Raw genomic sequence first — 24,161 nt, forward strand, 5'->3', positions numbered from 1 at the left:
ACATCCTTGGAATAACCTCTTGTTTCTCTCCTCCCAAACAATGTAAATAAATGTTGTCCAAGCTAATTTCAAAATGGTAGTGAGCAAGGATCTACCTTTCCAAGTATCACAAGCCCAAATTAAGTGATGTCCCCATGTACGTGATGTGCTTCGCATGCCATTGAGAATGATAATCGCCTCCCACAGAGAAATAGCCAAAGGACATTGAATGAATAAATGATCTCTAGTTTCCATCGAGTCATTACAAAGCACACATTTATCGTCGATATCAAACCCAAAACGTTTCAGCTGTCTTTAGTTGGGAGTCTGTCTAATAAGGTCATCCATGCAATAATACTAAACTTAGGAATATGGAGAGGGAACCAGATCAGTTTGTGCCAAGCTACTTTTACCCCTTTGTTTCGAATCAGTAGCAAGATATCCTTAATATTCTGCGCACCAGAGGTTAGCACATTAGAAGCTTGGGGTCTCATGCTAAGTAAGCGTCGAAAGCACCAACTAGTATTAAAATAATTATTAAAATTCTTATATTGACTGAATTGTCTTCTCCTTGCATTGCATCATATGGCATACGTACTGTGAAAACAATGATACACACGACAACCAATAACCATGCATAAACAAAGAATAATAATACTTTATCTTTTACTACAGTAAATACGTAAAACTTAATAAGCAAATAAAATTGTCCTTTCTGTTTGATTTTATTTTTATAATTTTCAAAATAAAAATAGGCTTATGGGAAATTAAAATTTGATATTGTCATTAAAAAACTAAATTGATAAAATATTGTTTTCGACAATTTCATTTAATATTAATTTTTTTTATCAATTAAATTTTAAAATATTAAAATTAGCTTAACAACAATAAATTGTTTGTAGTTTTGATCTGCTAAATGCTAATCAACGAATCTGTCAATCAATAAAGCGAAAGCAATAAAAGTATGACTCGAGGTTGTTCATCAAAGCCACTCGCTTTTTGTTACTGTATTCTTTTAATAAAATTCTTTCAAGATAATATATTTAGTGATAATTGGGACCATGTTAGCCACCCTTTATCAAAAGGTGTCATTTGACACCCCGTTTTTCTAGATTTTCTTTTAAATTTCATATAAAAATATTAAAAATAAAATTAATACTATAATTTCACTTTGAAAATATTGGAATCCTTTCAAGAAATATTGATATTTTATAATTAATATTTTCTCTTTTAATTTTTTAATAAATTTTTTCAATAATTGAAAATTTTGATTTTATATAAAAAAGATTTGAAGCAGCAGATGTATAAACAAGTTGGAAAGGAGATGTCTTCCACTAAACATTGGGTCCTAGTAGTCAACTCATTTGTTGAAACATTTTTCTTTTTGTTGATTGTCTCGTTTCAAGGCTTACGAATTAAGCGATAATGATTCAAATGCTGAATGATTTAGAGGCTCTGTATGAATTAGTTCTGAAAGTGACATGCTGTTTGTTAATGGCTCTGAATCATTCAGAATGTACTTCTTTGCTGAATCATTCAAAATTTATTTCTGTGTTGAATCATTCAACACTGTTTTGCTGAATCAGTCAGCACTGTTTTGCTAAATCAGTCAGCACTGAATCATTTAGAGGTGAGAAAAAAACAGTCTGAATGCTGAACGGTTCAACATTCAGCGCTGAATGGTTTCATTCATAGCCAAACAAACAGCCCCTTAGTCCTGATTAATCTAGATCGATATGAATCTTACACTTAATTTTGGTGGGTGAGTCCCAACAAGATTTTCTGTATATACAAAGACTTAACCCTAAAATATTACTTAAACAATGAATAATGTTTCTTAAACTAGTTTAAGTTTTAACATAAGTTGGCAGTTGGAACTGGTTTAAAGACCCACTTCCCTGGGGTTAAGCTGGATTGTTTTGAAACTTGGAAGACAAATTTTGACTTCTAACAGCAAAGTCAATTTTAATTGAATTAATTAACAGTAATTTCTTACCAAACCAAGTGGTTCACATTGGATCAATCTTTTTTTGCGTAAATTTCTTCAATTCACACGGATGCTACAGTTCACCTTTTTTCTTATATCTTCCAAAAACTCTGGGCTGGCTTTTAGTTGAAGAAACAGAAATTATAATCCCATTCCATTAACATATATTTACATAGACGAATAAGTCAGTTTTCACTTACTTCCATGGAGAAATTCTTTGTAATAATTCTCATCACCATCCTTCACTTGGTCATTTTTGTTGCATCTGAGCAGACTGCATATGTTCCAACAGATAACATCACCCTGAATTGTGGAGCTCCTACAGACTTATCTTGGGATGGCATATTTTGGGGAGGAGACAATAACTCCAATTTTGGACCTTTCGAATCATCTTCCCACAACAAATCGAAAGCCTACGGAGCTGATAATCAAGGCGGCTCCGTCGAAACTGTGCCATATATGACCGCCCGAGTCTCCGGTTCCGAATTCAATTACACTTTCCATGTTACTCCAGGCCAGAAGTTTGTTCGTCTCTTCTTTCATCTGGCTTCATATGGAGAATATGACAAATCCAAGGCCTTTTTCACTGTCAGAGCTGGTTCTTTCACTTTGCTGAGGAATTTCAGTGCTTTCCTTGTTGCTAAATCACTGAATGTTAGAACACTTTTGAGAGAATTCTGTTTGAACGTGGGAGATAATGAGGTGTTGAACCTTGTTTTCACTCCATCCCCTAGTGCTTCAAATGACACTTACGCTTTCATCAATGGAGTCGAGATCGTCTCGATGCCTACGAATCTTTACTACACGCCACCTGATCAGTTATCGTCCGGTGTCCCTTTCGTCGGCCAGAGATATGAGGTCACTATCGAGAACGATACCGCACTTGAGAAGGGATATAGATTGAATGTTGGTGGCCCAACCATTTTGCCCAAGGAAGATACTGGCCTTTACAGGCTTTGGTCCGTTGACTTCGATAAGATGACAACCGATAGCTATTTCACTATCAACACTACAGTTCCAATCAACTACACAATGATCCCAAGATACACGGCGCCGGATAAGGTTTATCGTACTGCACGGTCCATGGGACCTAATCGTACATACAACGAGCGGCATAACTTATCATGGAGATTGCCTGTGGATTCGGGATTCAGGTACATTGGTAAGGCTTCATTTTTGTGGATTCAGCAACTCTGATGGCAATTTAGGCGGAGCGAACCCTGAACTACTGGTGGCTCCACCACGATCAACGTCTTCGGATTCGTCCAATTCTAGAGGTGGAAGATCCAAGAAGGGAAGCCTGCTAATTGCTGGTGTGGGATGTGCTCTTGGTTTGATCGCCCTACTCTCTTTATTGGCTTGCACGGTTGCTTGGAGACAGAGGAAGGGAAAAAATTGGCTTTTCTGGTCGATGAATCAAAAGGAAGCAAAATCCACAATGACCTCATCGTTACCAGATGAATTATGCTGCCATTTTTCACTGGATGAGATGAAAGCTGCTACCAACAACTTCCATGATGATTTAGTTGTTGGGAAAGGTGGATTTGGGAAAGTATACAAAGGTTTCATGGATGCAGGTGAAAGAATAGTTGCAATCAAGCGCCTGAACCCTGAATCAAGACAAGGTGTTCGAGAGTTCGTGACGGAGATCGAGATGTTGACTCAGCTCCGACATGTTCATTTGGTGTCCTTAATTGGATACTGCAATGAGAACGGTGAAATGATTCTCGTGTACGATTTTATGAGAAACGGCACCCTCTCGGATCATCTTTACGGCACAAGCTTTGCCACTGATCCTCTGACATGGAAGCAAAGGCTGGAGATTTGCAAGGGAGCTGCAAGTGGATTGAACTACCTTCATACAGAAGTGAAGCATGCTATTATTCATCGTGATGTGAAGACGAGCAACATTCTCCTAGATGATAAGTTCACTGCCAAAGTTTCGGACTTCGGGTTATCGAAAACCGACCCCAAAGTCGAGACACTCATAACTGGAATAAAGGGCACTCGAGGATACTTGGATCCAGAGTATGCTCGGGGTCATACATTAACACAAAAATCAGACGTATATGCATTTGGCGTGGTGTTATTCGAAGTATTATGTGCAAGAAAAGCTCTGGATACGAAATTGGCAGGGGATAAAATGAACCTGGCACATTGGGCCAAAAATTGCATTGAAGATGGGACTCTGTACAGGGTCATCGATCCAAATTTGATTGGAAAGATAGCTCCAGAGTGTTTTAAGGTGTTTGTTGAAATTGCAGAAAGTTGCATAGCAGAAGGGGGAATCAACAGGCCAACAATGAAAGATGTGATGGAAAAGTTGGGGTTTGCTATAGAGCTGCAGGAGGCTGCTGATGTTGAGAAATCGAGGATTGATCCCGAAAGTGAATGTAGCTATTCGGATATGGTGTTCCCGGCTGCTCGCGACATGGACTTTGACGGTGAATCGTTCGGCGATACGGAGTTTGATACGAGAGTATACAGCGGAGTCGGTATATTAGACTCTGACGCTATTGGACTGACCTATCCTACTATCGATTCTAGCACATCATTGTATCCCTTCTCCAGCACCACCAACACAAGAAGCACCGGAAACTAGACGAAAGATTGGAGCATATTAACAATATAAATGAAAAATAGGTGTGTTTAATCAGTTTCACACGATGTTCGCTGCTTGTTTGATTTTGTAAGCCAGATCGTATCTGTTCATGCTAGTACAATTACGACCGTTGTAGACACTAAATTTTGTCCAGATTCCCATTTGATCTTTTTTGTTAATATTAATATATTTTATTATTACCTGATTACTTTAATTAGCATTATTAATCTATTTTTAATTAGTTTTATTAGTTTAGTGGTTTATTATGTTTGTTAATTAATTATGGTTTAATATTAAATATATGCATATATATAATACTTGGAAATAAAATATGTACTAATATTATCTTTCATTTCAAGGGTACAACCTAACAACTAATTACAATAGACCCAAACAGAGGCCCATATAGCAAGCTCAAAGAATTGAGGTTCAATTTTACAAATGAGAAAATGAGACTAGCCCAATTTTTAGGGTTTATTCTTGAAACCCTAGAGAGCCAGCTTTAGTGCCGTCGCCACTGCGACTTAGGATGAGCCACTACCGATGTCGCTGCCTGCATCAATTTCGAAGCCACCACTGTTCCAACAAACAACAAACAAATCAAATAAAAAAATCTGTCAATCATATGAAAAAAAACTCCAAATCGACGAATTAAAATCTCATTTAATGCTTCGAACCACCCCCATCGGAGGCCATCATCGCCTTTCATTTCTCCAACAATTCTGTCAGATAGGCTCCTTGTTTTAGCCATTCGAACATGCAAGGAAAAGAAGACAAAAAATATGTAATTTTTATGATTTTTATTGTAACAGTGACGGTTAATATAAAACCCCAAACAAACCAATGTAAGAGGATTTCTCCCTCCATTGAGAAACAATAGAAAACATAAAGCAAATTTCAAAAATCCAAATTTTTTTTAAGGTTTGTCCTTCACTTTTTTATTTCCAGAATGCTCAGTTCTTTTAGAGCAAAGGGAAGTTGTTGTCTGTAAAAAAAACCGAACCTTCACAGTTCACTAGTTTCATTCGTGTAAGGAAAGTGAAAGCATGCACCACTTTTGATGGTATATTGATATCATGAGTTTCGAAATCTTTGGAGTTTGTAAACATCAACATTCTCCTCTCTGCTAGAATACTAAACTTTGAAATGCTTGAAAGAGACGCACTTTGCATAGAGGTAGCTGTTGCGGAAGACGGCTATTGGATAGGAGTAAAATCACAACTGATAATTTGAGAAAATAAAAATGAAGATAAAGAATACACAAATTTTACGTGGAAAACCCCTAATTAATATAAGGTAAAAACCACAGACAAAGGTAGAAGAATTTTACTATGAGAAAATAGGAATTATAACTTCTCTCAATCTAACAAGGAGAAAATAATAACAATTCTTTCTTGATAAAAAGGAGAAAACAACTCTCAAGAAAACTCTCTAAATTCTCTAGTATTGGGAGAAAGCTAGAATGATTTGGGATGATTTTTAAGCTAAATGGGTTAGGATATTTATAGTTTAAGCTTAAGTACTAATTTTGTAAATATCCTAAAGTACAATGATTAAATGTGCAATTTTAACATCCATGAAATTCAACAATTTCATGTTGGTTGGCACTGAAAGTTTGCACCTAAATGTTTGGCCAACTTTGCATGACTTTTCAATATGTTTGGCACCCAACTTTGCTTGACTTTTCAACAATATCTCACTTGAAGATTTGATTGGAACAATCATATCTTCACACCATTCTTTTTACCTTATACCATCATATTGCTTACGTCTCTGACAGGCCACACGAGGATCGACACCAGGTAAATTTATCAGCATTGATTACCTTCGTCATGAAATCTGCTATGTTGTCTTTGGTATGGATCTTCTGCATATCTACCGTCCCTTCTTCCACCTTTTCACGAATTAAATGGTATTGAACTCGTATGTGCTTTGTCCTTGAATGAAATGTTGGATTCCTTGCTAGATGCAAGGCGCTTTAACTGTCACAAAATAGAGAGACATACTCTTGATTGTGCTAAAGCTCCTCCAATAGCATCTTCAACCAAATTGCTTCTTTACTGGCTTGTGTAGCTGCTACATATTCTGCCTCTGTTGTGGATGTAGCCACAACTGACTGCAATTTGGAAACCCAGCTTACAGCTCCACCAGCAACTTTGAACACATATCATGTTGTAGATTTGTTTTTATCCAAATCCCCTGCATAGTCAGAATCGACATACCCATTGATAAGTAAGTTTGATCCTCCGTAATATAATGTAACATTTGAGATCCCTTTGATGTATCTCAGGATCCTCTTTACTATATTCCAATGCTCTTTGCTTGGATTCGCCATGTACCGACTAACCACTCCCACTGCTTGTGCAATGTCTTGTGCATATCATATCGAACATTAAACTTCCCACTACCGATTCATACGGTACTCGAGACATCTCCATCCTCTCTTCTTGACTACTAGGACTCATACTGGAGGATAATTTGAAGTAAATAGGAAGAGGAGTAGAAATTGGCGTACAATATTGAATGTTGAATCTTGACAAGATCTTCTTTAAGTAATTTTTTTGTGAAAGCCAAATCTTCCTATTACTTCTGTCTCGGTGAATTTGCATCCCTAGTATCTTGTTTGTTGATCCCAAGTCATTCATTTCAAATTCCCTAGCCAGTTGTGCCTTCAATTCTTCAATATGATTTTTGTTAGGTCCTGCAACCAACATGTCATCCTCATACAATAGTAATATAACAAAATCGTTATCACCAAACCTCTTGAAATAAACACAAGGGTCTGTATTAAGTCTGTTGTATCCAAGGCACATAATGAAGGAATCAAATCTCTTATACCAACACCTCGGCGCCTACTTTAGACCTTACATAGATTTGTTCAACCTGCAAACCAAGTTCTTCTTTTCATCTTCTTCAAAACCTCCATGTTGGAGCATATAAATCTCTTCTTCAAGATTTCCATGAAGAAAAGTTGTTTTAACATCTAGCTGCTCTAGATGTAAGTTCAATGTAGCACACATTTCCCAGACTACTCGAACTGATGTTAGTCAAACCACAGGAGTAAATATTTCATTGAAATCAATACCTTCTTTTTGAGCATATCCTTTGACCACCAGTCTTGCACGATACCTCTCCACTTGATCGTCACCATTTCGCTTGATTTTGAAGATCCATTTGTTACCAACTGGCTTCCTTCCTTGTGGTAGTGGCACAAGGTCCCATGTATTATTTTTATGAAAGGATTCAATTTATTCTTGCATCGTCATCATCCATAGTGAAGCATCTGAGCTGTTTATTGCCTTCTGGTATGTTGATGGCTCACCATCCTCTATTAAAAGGCAGTATGTAATATTTCCTTCTATAACATAATCTGAGTGCCAATTGGGACGTCTTCTTACACGATCTGATTGACGAGTTGTTGGAACTTCAGAAGTCTCTGGTTCTTGTTCATCATGTGATGATTCTGCTTCAGAAGAATCTCCTTGTTCAACCTCATTGTCCACATGTATCAGTGTAGTCTCTGACTTTTCAGCGCTATTATCGTCTTCTTTTCTTTGTAGTTTATCTTCTACAAAGATAACATCCCTGCTAATGATCACTTTGCGGGCAGTGGGATCCCACAAGCAATACCCCTTTACTCCATCAGCATATCCCAAGAATTTGCATTTCCTGGATTTTGGAAATATCTTTGAGATTTCTTGGGAGTTGTACATCACGTACACAATACTTCCAAATACATGGAGGTTTGAATAATCAGTTGGTTTACCAGTCCACATCTCCATTGGTGTCTTCACCTCTATTGCAGTTGATGGAGCTCGATTCACCAAATAACAGGCGGTATTGACTGCTTCTGTCCAAAATGATTTTTCTAGGCATGCATCTCTCAGCATTGCTCTTGTTCTTTCTAACAAGGTTTTGTTCATCTACTCTGCTACTCCATTTTGTTGAGGAGTGTTCGCCACTATGAACTATCTTTTGATGCCTTCTTTCCTGCAAAAGTCATCAAATTCGTCACTTGTGTATTTTCCTCCATTATCTATTCTGAAACACTTGATCTTATTTCCAGAATCAAGTTCCACCCGCGCTTTGAAGTTTTTGAAAGTTGAAAACACATCTGACTTTTCTTAATAGGGTACACCCAACATCTCTCGGAGTAGTCATCAATAAATGAGATAAAGTATTTTTCTCCGCCTAGGGATATAACTGGTGCTTGCCATATGTTAGAATGAACCAATTCTAGAACATTTTTGCCTCTAGAATTTGACGTGTTGAATTTCAACCGGTGCTGCTTACTTGTTATGCAGTGCTCACACAAAATAAGTGATACATTTGTTAAGCCTTTGTCATGAAATCTGCTGTTGGTCTCCATTAATGACGTTGCTCTACAGGAATTGCAGATTACTACAAGCACTATAATTGCGAGAGACGGAGAGATCATTTTCATCATTTCTGCTTCCACAACTTTTGCAGCTCTCGTTTTCAATCAATGAAAAACCTCAAATAGATCTTAATAAGGTCATGCAATACACACACATATATCCCCTCGCACGAGCATGGATATATAAAGTTAAAACAATGACAACCCATGTGAATTGAATTGATGTTTCAACCTACATAACTAGAATCCAATTTTCCAAAAGTTCACATGTTAATGGGGTCTGTTATATCCAATAATTGAACCGAGAAAAGATATTCAATTATTATTATTTTGGATAAAGAATATATCTTTTATTAAATTTACGTTGGAATAACTTTTTTGTCATTAGAATTTTAAAAATTAATAAAATGATCACTGAATTCATCAATTTATTATAAAACACCATTGCAAGTTATAAAATAATGATGGATTTTGATAACTATAAAAATCATTTTATAACGATTTGATAAGATTTAATGATAATTTTATAGTCATTTAATAAAATTTAATTATTATTTTTAAAATTTGTTTTAATATAATCTAACGATCATTTATATACTTTACTATTTTTCTAATATGACAGGAAGAAGATTCACTATCGATGATTTAAAATTTTAATTTAAGACGTCAACAATATTGTTTTAACTTAACCATTATTCTAGGGCTCAATTTGAAAAATAAGCCCCTGAATTATATCCTTTCTCTGCTTTTTTAAATTATGTTTTGGTCAAAATAAATATTTATAATATTATATGCAATCATTTTAATTTTTATCATCTTTTTAGTTAAAAAAATATTCTTTCGGATAATGAAATGTTGACATGTCATAAGATTAGGTATTTAAGGCAAAAGAAAATAAGTTTAAGTTATTATTTTGATCAAAAATAATTTAAGTATTTAAAATAATTATATTTCATAATTTAAGGATTTATTTTGACAAAAAATAATTTATAGACTTGAAGTAAAAAAAATAACATAGTTCAAATATTTATTTTGAATTGGGTTAAAACCCAAAAACAATGTCTAAATTATATATAAAATTGACTTTTGGTATCTAAAAAATTTTCGTAAAAAATAAGTGTCTAATGTTTTTTTCATTACATTTTTAAGTGTCTACCATTAAAAAAACTGTTAAGTGATACATGTCACATTTATATTTTTTTATTTTTTAAAAATAAAAAATTATAAAAAATCTGAACGTAACACATTTTATTTAATAATTTTTTTAAAGATAAACACTTAAAAGTATAACGAAAAAAATATTAAACATATATTTTTAATAAAAAATATATAGACTGCTAAAATTTAATTTTGATTATAATTTGTAAATGTATTTTTACATTAATCCCTTTTAATTTAAGCCTTATTCCATAGAAATGTTGATCATATTCAATTATTCGAATAAGTACATAGAGTTGTAAATGAGACGAGATAGATCGCGAGCTACTCGAGATCGACTCGATCAAGGCTCGATAAAGACTCGGATCGAATGGACTCGATTCGAGCTCGAGCTCGACTCGAGTTCTTAACGAGCCGAAACGAGCTACTTGATATTCGACTCGAAAAGCTCGTGAGCGACTCGAAAAGTTCGTCAGCAACTCGAAAACATAATATATTAAGATTTTATTTTTAAAAAAATTATTAATAATATTAACATTTATGTATTGATTTTTTTTAAAATATGGTAAGATTTTTATGTATTTAAGGTTCAGGTTCGAGTTTGAGGCTTCAATCGAGTTAAGTTTAAGAATTTTTTTCTTCATTTTCGAGCTACTCACGAGCTTCAGTTCAAGATTCTGAGTTCGAGTCGAGCTTGAAAATTTTAAGCTCGTGAGTTTTCGAGTCGAGTTGAGCTTCATTTCAGAGTTTTCGAATCGAGTCAAACTCAGCAATACTCGAGCTCAACTCGGCTCGTTTACACCCCTAATTATTACACACCATAAAAATAATAGAAATATGTAAATCTCACACTGAGGTTGAGAATGATTTCTCTTCCTTTAATCTACGGAGATAAAAGCTTTATTTGATTAATTTACTCACTTCGACAATCCTTTCTTTTCCTCATCTTGGTCGGAGATTGTTCAGTTCTACGACCTGCAACCACGATCGGTGCCTTGGTACACGCAGTGCTCTGGTATTCTGGGCTGGTTTGGCCTCGGGATGCAGCTATAAGGCCTACCTCTCCCACAATTTGCGACCGCTTGATTAGAATTGCCTGTTCTACCGGACACAGTTCCGGCACTCTGAAGGATTCTACTGCTATGTGAATCCATTAAGAACTCCAACTCGTCGTCGTCGGCGATGGTGGAGCCGCTGCTGTTGGTTTCCAATGACACTGCTCTACTTGAATTGCAGAATACTAGTAGAAGCACCATCATTGCGAGAGAGACCAACTTTGTCTTCATTTGTGCTCCCATGTTTTAAAACGTCAATCGATGGTACTGCTTAAATAGCTTGGAGTTTCACGTCATGGAATCTTTGAAAGCTGGAATTTTAATTTTTTTCCAATAAAATATATCTTTGCCCGGCAGAGGCTATTGTACCGCCATCTCTTTTAAATCCCAATTTGCATAAATCAATACCCACAAACACCTAAACTATGTACACATTTTTGCTTTGGTAGTTATAGGCCTGTAAACGAACCGAACGTACATGAACGGAGGTATGTCCATGTTCGTTCATTTAATAAATAAATGAACATAAATTTTTTTGTTCATGTTCGTTTATTAAGGAATATAACTTGTTCATGTTCGTTCATTTAATAAAAAAACGAACATAAACGAACACTAACATAAACGAACACGAACATAAATGAACACGAACATAAATGAACATAAAAATTGGAGACCCTACCTTCCATTGTTCTTTCATGAAAAATAGTCGACAATGCAAATCAACCAAATCTACGTTATTCTAATAAATTCGCCGGCTAAAAGTTTTGTGACATCAATGTCAGACTTTAGTGAGGTTTGTTAATAATGGTCCTTTCCGTTGGCAGAGTAGAAAATTTAACATCATGAATATTTCGAACGGTACAAATTGGACTACAAGGCAATAACATAAATCTGAAATCCCTTTGATGCTATATTATCGTAATGAATATTATTGCTAAACCACCATTCAAAATTTTAACGTACCTAAAGTCTACTCTACAACTAAATGTCACACAAGAATTATGAAAACAAAAGTTCATTGTCAAAGTGTATTTTCTACTTATTAATGGGTTCTTCCTGGAAAACCCATTACTTCCGCTATTACACTCTTTTTCAGAAATTGCATAGAAACCTTTGTTTTGTTTTATGACAAATTCTATTATATTTTTCTCTTTACTGATGCTCATATACTTCCGATTGTTACCTTTATCTTCCCATCTATTTCTAGAAAGAAGTATGATGTTTTCTTGAGTTTTAGATGTGAAGATACCCGCAATAACTTTACATATCAACTATTAAGCCAATTAAAACAGAGAAAGAGATGAAAACAAACTTGTAAACTTCAGATTGCACTATAATATAACTTGTTTTGAAGTTTTCAACGATCGTCTCCACTCTCCAGTGAATATTAGGGTTTGGGGAAAAAAGTGGGAAAATGAATATAGGTGCGAGGTGCCTCACTGATTAACATATTGAATTTAATTTTCAAATAAAATTTGGTTAATTATAGAGTTGGTCATCATAATATCAGATTAATTAATATTTTTAAGATACTTACAAATTGGTCACCAAAATTGATTTAAGAAGATTGAGTTAAACATAAATGAATGAACATAAACGAACATAACCAAACGAACATAACTGAACGTAAATGAACGAACGAGACCTATGTTCATGCTCGTTCATTTAATTAAACGAACACAAAATCTTGTTCATGTTCGTTCATTTAATAAATAAACGAACATAAACGAACTTCCCGCTGCACGGTTCATGAACGGTTCGTTGAATGTTCAGTTCATTTACAGGCCTAGGTAGTTCCACTACCAAGACTCGTACAGTCATTATCCATTTTATAATCTCTCTCCCTCTCTCTTTTATATATCAATTTTTAAAAATTCTAAATATAATCCTAATTTAATCCTACATGAAGGGAAAAAGAAAAAAAACTCTAAGAGTGCGTTTGGTTCACGTAATGTAAGATTACTAATGAGAATAAAAGATTATCGGGTAATAGGGTTATTGAGAATGTTGTATTTTGTGTTTGGTTGGTTTAGCAGGAATGTAAAATTACAGAGTTTGGTTAAAGGAATAAAATATTATTGGAATGTATATTTTACCAAATTGTCCTTATTATATTTTTTTAACAAGTTGAATTATACTATAATATTACTATAATTAATTTATATATTTTCTTTAAAAATTTAAATTAATAAAATTTATATAATTTTTTTTTAAAAATTGAAAAGATAAATAGGTTTAATGAAATGGTAAAATTTTATTTTAACCCCTGAACTTCACATAAAATTCTAATTATGGATTTTTTTTTGTAAATCTAAAATAGTTTAAGGATAAATTTGTAATTTAACATTCGTAGAATTTTTATTATTTAACGACAGAAGAGTGATATTTTTGAAAAAACAAATTAAGGGTATTTTAGTCCAAAACTCCGATAATTCAACAATACCTAAGGGAAGGGAGATAATCACATTCCCGGTAATATACCCCCAAAATACCACTATTGGTAATAAAAGATTATCAGGGGTTAGGAATGTTGGCCAACCAAACGGGGGAATGAGGATTCCATTCCCTGGGTAATCCCACATACCCCGAACCAAACACGCCCTAAGAGAATAAATTGGAATACTCCTTGAAGATAATAATTTTTTACCAATAATATAAATATTATTATTATTATTATAATTATTATTATTATTATTATAATTATTATTATTATTATTATTATCATTATCATTATTATTATTAAATATATTAAATACATATAAATAATATTAAATTACAAGCCCAAATGCCGGCCCAAACCAAACCGAAACCCTAAAACATTTAGGGTTTCAGTTAGGGTTATCTAACCCTAGCCGCCTCTGCTGCCGCCGCCGCTCCAAGAGATCTCAGCAGCCGCCTCTGCCGACGCCTCCCAAGCCAGATGGTTCAACCAGATGCTGCCGACACTACAGTACCACGCCCTTGTCGATGAAGCCTCCAGAAGAACCAGCTGCCCTCCACACGTCAATGATCAAGGGTGAGTCACCACAAGTTCGGTGACTCACCGAAACTCACTCTTCGGACCGGTCCGACGGCCACAACGGTGGTGGCTATAAAAGCCACCACCCCACCTGCGAAAAGAAAAGAGACAGAGACAAAATCGGAGAGAAAAAAAAACAGAGAAAAGAAAAAAACAAACTAATACCAACGATCTCAGCAGCAGCAAAGAACCAGAAGAAAAAAAAAAAAAAAAAGGAAGAAGAGACTTACCGAGGAAGCTCCGACTACCAGATCTCACCGGAACCTTCGAAACAACGAAGGTACTTTTGTAGATTTGCTCCGATTGGGAGCCTTTTAGGAAGAAATAACACCGGAACCGTCCTTAGGACGGTCCGATCTATATATTAGTGTAAAGAAATTTTTTCCGGCCACCGGATGCGGTGGCCGGCGGTGTTGGTCACGGCGGCAGACGGTTGCCGTCCGGTGACCGGCTTCCCTCCGGTGAGGGAAGCTAGAGAGAGGGGGAGAGCTTTGTTCATTCTCTCTCAGTTAGAGAGAGAATGAAAATTGAAAAATGAAAGAGATGGCCCGAAGGGCCGGCTGTTTTGGGCATTAAATAGCCCTTCCCAAACGACGTCGTTTTGGGGAGGACTATGCGCGTAATTACAAAATAGTTAAATCCCTTCCGCAGTCCTTCATATTTGTAAACTTTACATTTTAGTCACTAAACTGAATTTATAAGAATTTTAATTCGGTATTTAAATTTTAAATTTATTCATTTTAGTCCTTTTTATTAAAATAATATATTTAGGATAAATGACAGATTTAATCCCTTAATTTTAATAAATAATTTTTTAGTCCCTAGTTCATACTTTTAATTTAATTTATTATAAAATTTGAATTTTAGATAAGTTTATTTTGGTCATTAAATTATTAAATAAAAAATATATTTAAATCCTATAATTAATTAGTAATTAGTAATTAATTTTATTTTTATAATTTAGTTATTAATTTTATATGTCTTCATTTATTTTATTTAAATATATTATAGAATTATTCTTTTATTATATTGTTAAAATATTTTTGATATATATTCATAAATATATATATAATAAATATTAACTTTTAAATATTTATATCAAAGAAAAGGACAGTCTTAATACAACTGGATGTCCTATTCTGATATTTTAAAATTAAACAATATTATTTAAATTAATATTTATCAATATCAAAGAAAAGAACTGTCTTAAGGCACCTAGAAGTTCTTTTCGAATAGATTTTAATATAATTTTTGAAAATAATAGAATTAAAAATTAAATATATTTTTGAATTTTTAAATTTTAATAATAGAGACAATTTATAATTAAAAAGTACCAATTTTTGGGCGTTGTAGGGGTGCTAATCCTTCCCTAAACGTAACCGACCACGAACCCCTTTTTATTATTAAAAAGAACAAATTTTTGGTTATAAAACGCAGATCAGTTCATCTTTTAAATATGGTTTTCTTAAAAACTATTTTAAAAGAAAATTTTTAGGTATTCGACCTACCTGATCCAAAAGGTCGATGGCGACTCACAAATTATTTTCAAAATTTTTTAACATTAATTTCCCCGCCAAAAAATTAATATTTCGTGCCCGGACAAAAACCGGTTACGACAGCTTGGCGACTCTGCTGGGGACCGGTCAAACTTTTAAAAATTAATTATAAATTGTCTCTATTAGTTAAAAATTAAAAATTTTATATATTTAATTTTTAATTCTTTCTTTTCAAATTTTATTTATTTATTATTTTTATAATATTTATATGTTTTATTTTATTTGCAAGTATTTTATTTCAGTATTTATTTTTATGTCAAAGGTTTGAACATTTCTCCTCACACACAACACTTGCATTGCATTACATAAAGCTCTATAATTGAGTTGTCCCTTTTAAGTGGGAGTGAAAGCAACGTCTTCGTGAGAATTTATTCTCCGTGTCAGACCTAGCAAGTAACTTTCGGGGTTCATATGCTCTCTGTCTTCGTGAGAATTTATTCTCCGTGTCAGGCATAGAGAAATGTATCCCCTCGAATTGAACTCGATTCACTTTAGTCTGTAATGGACTAGGATTGAGGGTTAGCAACCCAAGGGGGCACTAACAAGGACAATTCGGGTACCTTTACTCCTAGTTCTGAAACCCTGCATATAAAAAACCTTAGAAACTCTTCCAATCAGAAGTCATGCCGAAATTTTGTCCAAAATAGGTGTACACACAGGAGAAATGAATTATGTCTTTCCTGTTAATTTATTTTACATGTTTATTTAAATTATTTAGAAAAGCATGTTTAAATTAAATAAATGTTATTATCCTTTAAACTAACTTATTTTCTTTTTGTGTGTTCTTTATTTTTCTGTTTACATAGCATCATACAGGATAAAAGACATTGATCCTTGTGTTAATAGTCTCATTGGAAAGCCTTCATCTATGGATAAAAAGTGTTCAAGTCAAGTAATTCTAAACTCAGAAGTAAGACAGTGGGCTGAAGATTTACAAAGACAAGAAGGAGACAGTCTACAGGATGATTATGTATCTGACTTGGCCAGTTATGCTTCAGTTTCACTAAAAAGAAATGATCTGCAAGATTTGCGAAGCATTTGGGAAAGTTGGGATTCAAACAAAAAATTGCGGTTTTATCAGACTTACGGAGACATCCCATATCTGCTTTATGTAGAAGTTGATGATGAATTACTCCGAGCCCTAGTTCAATTCTGGAATCCAGGGTACAATTGCTTCACTTTCAATAAGGAGGACTTGGTCCCTACTATTGAAGAATATACAACTTTGTTACATCTTGAAGGTGCTTTGGAAAGTCGAATATATTCAAAGTCAATTAAAACTCAGCCCTTTCGAGTTAAATTAGCAAAAATTGCTGGGGTACGAGAAGAATGGGTAGCATCCCGTACAAAACAAAAAGGCGAAAGCGAAGGCATTGCTTGGACCAATATCAGGGAGCTTATTCAGAGTCATCCAGACGCTAAAGTACGATTCGATCTATTTGCTCTGGGTATATATGGTATGGTCATCTTCCCAAAAGTATTGGGATATATTGAAGCTGCAGTAGTAGACTTGTTTGAACAACTATCAAAGAAGATTAATCCTGTTTCTGCCATCCTAGCAGAGACCTTCAGATCATTAAATGCTTGCAGAAGGTTAGGAGGTGGACGATTCTCAGGGTGTACTCAGTTATTATATGTTTGGATCCGTAGTCATTTCTGGAGAACAGAAAAGGTTTCATACCGACGCTTCAATACGGGTTATTCACCATTAAAGGAATTTCTGGAGCAGGAATGGCCGAAAGAAATTAAGAAGGATATGTGGATTAATGCCTTTAGAAATCTGCAAAGCAATGACATTGTTTGGCGAGCCCCGTGGCAAATACAAAGGGAATTCATTTACAAATGTGGTGATTACAACTGGATAATGCTGCTCGGATTATGGGGAGGAATTGGATATGCACCACTTCTGGTTATAAGACAGTATGAAGGTCGTCAATTTGTACCTGTCACTGCTGGACTACAGTCATCTGAGTTTGCATTCCACAGCAAAAATTATAAAAGAAACATCATGGAAGCCGTTACAGCTTGGAAAACAACTTTTTGTATCCGAGCTAAAGCAGCAAAAGAAATGCTAACTCCTGATTATGAAGAATGGAGATTTGTCAGGAAAAATGAAAATATTCCTCTACCAGATCAAAATGAGGATATTTCTATGGAAGATCGCATTAAAGTGGTTCCGTCAGAGATTGAAATCCTGAGAGCTGAGTTTGAAGCAGAAAGAGATGGATGGTCGAAAAAGTTAGAGCAAATGATACAAGATAAAGCTATGTTGGGGGTTGACATTGACTTTCATTCGTCACAATGTGCAATGTTGAGAAAAGATAAAGAAAAAGGTGAGGATGAGTACAGAGCCTTACAGAAAGATTATCAGGAGTTATATAAATCCCGAAAAATATCAGGACCTAGCCAATCGACGGTACAGATGACCAGAGAATTGAACATCGAGAAAAGACGAGTTGAAGATCTGAAAGAAAAGAATAGCCGTTTACTCAAAAGCCTGGAAAAAGGAAAGCAAAAAATGGAAGATTTTGAGGTCGACAGAAGAGAGCGAATTATAAAACACAAGGCTGAACACCGTGAGATCATGAATGAAATACAAAGAGAAAGGGATCGAGCCAAAGATTTAGAAAAAATGAAGAATGACATCTTTAATAAGTTTGAAGGTGAGAAAAATAGCATGTTCAAGGGATTTGAATCTGAAATGAACCAGTTGATTGCTGAACTTGAAGTCAGAGGCCAAAAGATGGAAGAATCCAATGTTGAAAAGGAAAAATGGGAGCTAGAAAGAAAAAATTTTAACACCAGACTTGAGGTAGAGCAGGAGGTGGCTAACAATTGGATGCAAAGATGCAGAAACAAAGATATTCAAATCCAGAAGCTTAATCAAAGAACGCAAGAAGCACGAACAAAACTTGAAGAGGATCTGGATCAGTCTAGAAACAAAAACTCAGAGTTTAATAATTACATTTTGCAACTTGAGGAATCGTTGTTTCAAGAAAAGGTTCGTCTAGGGCCTAATGATCTCAAAGAAAGTAATGAGGAAAATGCTTCACTGCGAAGACGCATTAGAGATCTTGAAAAAATTCTGCACAATTGCCGAGTCAGAACCACTGAGTTAGAGCAAACTCTTGAAGGAACGAATGAGCAATGGCAAAAGTCAACCGAGTTCTATGTCGAAAGAAGTGAAGAAAGAAGTAATATGGTGTTTGAGGCCATGGTTCAAATGAGCGAGGTTGCTAGATATGTTGGGGAACTAGCTGTTGAAGCCGAAATAATTGAGCATCACGTTGATCCAGTTTCTAAGTGTGGAAAGAAGGTGTCATGGTTAATGAAGGAAATTATAGAGCTTAATAGGAAAGCTATGCCTTATCTGTAGTTATGAACTATTATAAAGAAACTTTTGTATGCCGATGAAAGTTGTTCTATGACAGTTAACTTTTTGGGATCAATATCTTTTTGCATACATACATTTTGCATACATTCATCATTCATTTCATAATTTTCACTATGAATTATTTATTAAGTTAAAATTCATTAATTTAAAATTTGAAAAAATAATATAAAAGATTTTTCAATCGCAGTTACTCTGGCCAAAAGAGAAATACTACATCACTACGGTACTAGACAAGCCACTAAGAGAATTATGGAGGATAAAATACAGCGTATTGAGGAACAGCATCATAAAGAACAAGAGGAAATGAGAATGAAGCTGGAAAAAATTGAAGCCAGCATTGCAAATTCACAAGACAGTATGATGAAGAAGATAGAGGATATGTTTAAAAGGCAGGCTATCAGTGGAAAAATGCAGGAAAATCCTGTATCTTTTGACCAAGAACCCATATACCCTCTAGGTTTTCCACCAGAATCAATTTATCACTCTGGTACTACCCCTATACAAATCAATGCTCGTACATCTGCGTTACAAGAAGTCAAACCACATGAGGAACAACAAGTGGATCCTGCATCTTCAAGCAAAAATCTGCTTATGTCCGATGTGAAAATAGGGGACCTTAATACTGAGCATTTGATCCCAGATTTAAATGAGCTGAATGAGAAACAAAAAGTAAATGAAGAACTGACCAGACAGATCAAGAGCTTAGAAGAGCGAATGAAATCCGTGGAAATAACTGAATCATTCTATGGATTTGATGCTAGTGAGCTGAGTTTGGTTCCAGACTTAATCCTCCCTATCAAGTTCAAAGCTCCCAAATTTGATAAATATAACGGTACTACATGCCCTTCATCCCACATTACTATGTTTTGTCGAAGAATGGCAGGATATGTGAAAGACGAGAAATTGTTAATTCACTGTTTCCAGGATAGTTTGACAGGACCGGCTTTAAAATGGTATACTCAATTGACTAAAGCCAACATTAGATCCTGGAAAGATTTGGCTAAAGCATTTTTAGAGCAGTACCGCCATGTGACAGACATGGTCCCTGATAGATGGACTCTACAGAATTTGGAGAAAAAGAATAATGAAACATTCAGACAGTATGCCCAGAGATGGCGTGACACTGCGGCCCAAGTTCAACCACCTTTGTCAGAAAAAGAGGCCACAGTGATGTTTGTTCATACATTGAAGGCTCCTTATTTAAACCATTTAATGGGGAATGCAACAAGAAATTTTGCAGATTTGGTCATTTCTGGAGAATTAATTGAAAATGTCTTGAAAAGTGGCAAGATTGAATCAAATGATGGATCTAGTTCCAAAAGACCTACATACCGGAAAAAGGAGAATGAGGTCAACAATGCCAATTCTTACAGCAAAGATTCATCGAAAAGTGTTACAATAACCCAGCCAAGGGTTAAGAAAGAGGAAACAAACACTAATCGAGCAGAGTCCAGAGGATCTCGAAAGGAAAATGAAAGGTTGTCTTTTACACCTTTACCAGTACCATATGCAGAGATCTATGATTCGCTGTTAAAAGCAGATGTTATAAGGCCCTATCCTTTGGTTCCCATGCAACCACCATTCCCTCCTTGGTATGATACAAAGGCACACTGTGTTTACCATGAAGGAATTACAGGACATTCTATTGAAAACTGTCTAGCATTCAAAAGAGTGGTTCAAAATTTGATCAACACTGGGAAGTTGGAATTCAATACACCATCCGCATCAAGTCATCCATTGCCAAATCATGGAGATAAAAACGTGAATGCAATTCAGGAAGAGAACAGAAAGAAAGCAAAGACTGACATTTCTGAAATTAAATCTCCGTTTGTTTGGATTTTCCAACAATTTTCTTTAGCCGGTATAATTCCACAACAATTCAGGCCAGAGCAGAATGAAGGCAAGAATTATTGTGAATATCATCAGGAGAAAGGGCATAAAATTCAACTATGTCCTGAGTTTAGAAACTTGGTGCAAAAATTGATGAACAATAGAGAAATAGAATTCTTTGAAGAAGAACCCGGGAAAAAAGAAGATTATGTTTGCTCATCAGAGGATTCTAAACCAAGTCAAAGAATAAATGATCCTGTGATCATTAATGTGAAATCATCCACGGTGATTCCGGCACCAATAAGGCCAAAAGTAGTTATTACCACTCCTCTACCATTTCCATACAAAGATACCCGTAGGGTACCTTGGAATTATACTACCAATGTTTCAATGGTAGGAGGACCTGTTTCTTTAGAAAAAACAGAAGAGAAAATACAAAGTCTGAGTACTACATCGACATCTGAAGCAGTAAGCGAAGTCGGTTTCTTTACGAGAAGTGGTAGATGTTACTCTCCCGAAACATCTAATGCTTCAGAACAAGTGAAAGCAAAAGGAAAAGCTGTGGCAATACCTCAGAAGGTATTTGAAGATGAATCCCTTCCAGCATTCAATGAACCTGTGACAGAAAAGCAAGCTCAAGAATTTTTGAAATTCTTGAAACATAGTGAGTATAGTGTGGTTGAACAACTACACAAACAACAGGCGAGAATTTCTATTCTTGATCTTTTGATGAATTCAGAAGCGCATAGGAATGCTTTGATGAAAATTCTCAATCAGACATTTATCCCCGAAGATATATCCCTCAATAAACTTGACAGAATTGTGGGACATATAGCCGCCGACAATTACATAACCTTCACAGATGATGAAATACCAGAAGGCGGAATGGGGTCAGTAAAAGCTTTAAACATCACGACACATTGTCATGGTCATGTGTTGCCAGGAGTATTGATTGACAATGGGTCTGCCCTCAATTTGATGCCTCTAGTTACACTTCAAAGAATGCCTCTGGATCAATCACACATGAAGAGTTATCAGAATGTGGTACGAGCCTTTGATGGTACCCAAAAAGAAGTGCTTGGGAAAATGGAAATACCTTTGTTAATCGGCCCAGTCGTGTACAATATTGACTTTGTGGTGATGGACATCCATCCCACATATAATTGTCTATTAGGGAGGCCATGGATTCATTCAGCAGGAGCCGTTCCTTCTTCATTACATCAGAAATTGAAATTTGTTGTTGATGGACAACTCATATGCGTCAGTGCTGAAGAAGAAATCATTGCGTCTGTAACAAGCGATGTTCCATATATCGACACCAATGATGAGGCTCTTGAATGCTCTTTTCGAGCTCTTGAATTTGTAAATGCAACCTATGTTGCAGAAGGAAGGAAAATTCCATATCCCAGATTGTCTGATTGCACCAAGATGACGGTACAACAAACTTTAGGCATCGGAGCTAAAACTGGGAGAGGTCTAGGAAAGAATCTTCAAGGGATTTCAGCTCCTGTCAGTATAAAAATGAAAAAAGACCGTTTTGGTCTGGGGTTTAAGCCCAATCTTCAGCAAAAGAACAAAGAGATGAAAAGAAGATGTGAAGACAGAAAGGCAAAATTGAAAGGAGGAGAAATCCTTTGGAAACACATGTCTTTCCCACAGTTGAGGACAACATTCAGATCAGGGGGAACAATTAATGTGGAACAGCAACTTGTTGAAACCTTTAAAGAAGAAAAGTTGATGAAAGACCAAGACATAGTTGAAAAAGCTATGAATGGATTATTTATCAACATGATCGCGAATAACAACAAGACTGGCAAGTACTTGGATATGATTCGACCATGCCTTCCTGAAGAAACACTCACCAATTGGACCACTGAAGATCTTCCTATAGTTTTTAATATTAATGCAGAGTAATATTCAGAACTAATCTTTATGTTTAGCTCAAAAATATGAAAACTTTTTGTTATCTTGTAAAAGAAATTATGTTAAATATAAGAAATTTTCTTTAAAATTTTCAGATGGCAATCATTCTTTACATTTTATTACATTTTTACATTTCATAAATTTACTATATTCTTTCGGAAATGTTCCGATTTAAATTTGCAGGTGTCACAGTGTTAATAGCATGTTTATTCCTAGATTTAATCCAGTGATAAATTTAGAGCAGCCTATATGTCTGGAAGAAATCAATGGTTGTGAAGATGAACTGGAATGTGATGTTCCTACTGAATTATTAAGATTGGTAGAAAAAGAGGACAAACAAATTCTACCACACAAAGAAGAGGTTGAGACTGTGAATTTGGGAACAGATGAAGAAAGAAAAGAGGTGAAAATTGGCACTACTCTGACAATCCAGATAAAGCAAGAATTGATAAATCTCCTTCAAGAGTTCAAAGATATCTTTGCCTGGTCTTATCAAGATATGCCTGGTTTGAGTACAGATATAGTGATACACAAGCTTCCAATCAATCCAGAATATAAACCGGTTCAACAAAAGCTCAGAAGAATGAGGCCAGAAATGTTGTTGCAAATCAAAGAAGAAGTAATGAAACAGATCAATGCAGGTTTCCTACAGGCATCTAAATACCCAGAATGGGTAGCCAACATTGTTCCCGTACCAAAGAAAAATGGGAAAGTTCGAATGTGTGTGGATTACAGAGATCTCAACAAAGCTAGTCCGAAAGATAGTTTTCCATTACCCCACATAGATACATTGGTGGACAATACTGCAGGACACGCATGGTTTTCATTTATGGATGGTTTTTCAGGATATAATCAGATAAAAATGAATCCTGAAGACATGGAAAAAACAACATTTATAACCATGTGGGGCACATTCTGTTATAAAGTGATGCCATTTGGATTGAAAAATGCAGGGGCAACATATCAAAGAGCCATGGTAACTTTGTTTCATGACATGATGCACAAAGAGATTGAAGTATATGTAGATGACATGATTGCCAAATCCAGAACGGAAGAAGAACATATTCAAAATCTGAGGAAGCTTTTCCAGAGATTGAGGAAGTATCAATTAAAGCTTAACCCCGCTAAATGCACTTTTGGGGTAACTTCTGGAAAACTTTTGGGATTTGTGGTCAGCAAAAAAGGAATCGAGATTGATCCAGATAAAGTAAAAGCAATTCAAGATCTTCCACCACCCAATACAAAAAAAGAAGTTCGAGGCTTTTTGGGAAGATTAAATT

The 24,161-nt window shown here is 35.2% G+C and overlaps 1 pseudogene; it reads left to right on the forward strand.

Annotated features, from left to right (window-relative positions):
* The first annotated feature begins 2,110 nt into the window (after positions 1-2,110).
* LOC120146422 lies at positions 2,111-4,681 on the forward strand (annotated as a pseudogene).
* The last annotated feature ends 19,480 nt before the right edge of the window (positions 4,682-24,161 follow it).

The sequence above is a fragment of the Hibiscus syriacus genome, unplaced genomic scaffold (genome assembly GCF_006381635.1).
Source record: "Hibiscus syriacus cultivar Baekdansim isolate YM2019G1 unplaced genomic scaffold, ASM638163v2 tig00110926_pilon, whole genome shotgun sequence".
Lineage (NCBI taxonomy): Eukaryota > Viridiplantae > Streptophyta > Magnoliopsida > Malvales > Malvaceae > Hibiscus > Hibiscus syriacus.